Raw genomic sequence first — 778 nt, forward strand, 5'->3', positions numbered from 1 at the left:
CTCAGTAACGCCTTGACAGAACTTCTTCAAATTCGGCACCGATATTCATTTGGTCTCAAGGATGAACTTGAGATGGAAGGTCAAGGTCCCTCTGATCGCACAAAACACAATTTTGGGCCATAACTCACAAATTCATTTATGACACATTATAAAACAAATGTCTATAAGGATAAAATGAAGTGGTGACATTTTATATCGAAAAGTTAAAAGGTTAACTTCACTGTGACATAAATAGTAAAGGAATTTTTTGTTTTTTTAACATCACAAAATGTCTGGACTGGTCCTGGTCTGGGATCTGTAGATTGGATCCGCACATCCTCAGTTTGCTTTTCATCTCAGGGTGGAGATGATCATTTATCTTCATCATTACTTTAACTAACTACTGTATGACTGTAGGCTGATGACAGATAACCCATCACTCACCTGAAACCAGCTCTGGATACATGCTCCAGTTTTAATGAGGTGTTTGTAATAAAGTGCAAACAGAGTGAACTTTGGGAACAGAGATAAAAAGAGTTGATATCTTCTGTGTGTTTTCTTAGTGTTGTGCAGTGAATGTAGGTGGGAAGTGTTTGACTTTAATGTGAAGCATATGTTTGTTTGTGGTGGCGTGTCGGGACAGAGCAGCAGCAGTGGAGCAGCTCGGCCTCATCAGCAGCTATGGAGGGAGAAGGACCTCCCAAGACGAGAAGCAGCAGGTGACTGGGCCTCGGAAACACACCTATCTGTACCATCTCTATTCCACAATCAGATATGAGCCGGGCCGAGGCTATTCAGA

Source organism: Seriola lalandi, unplaced genomic scaffold, assembly GCF_002814215.2.
Source record: "Seriola lalandi dorsalis isolate HSWRI2012SDOR001 ecotype SW California unplaced genomic scaffold, Sedor1 jcf7180002054694, whole genome shotgun sequence".
In the NCBI taxonomy this organism is placed as follows: domain Eukaryota; kingdom Metazoa; phylum Chordata; class Actinopteri; order Carangiformes; family Carangidae; genus Seriola; species Seriola lalandi.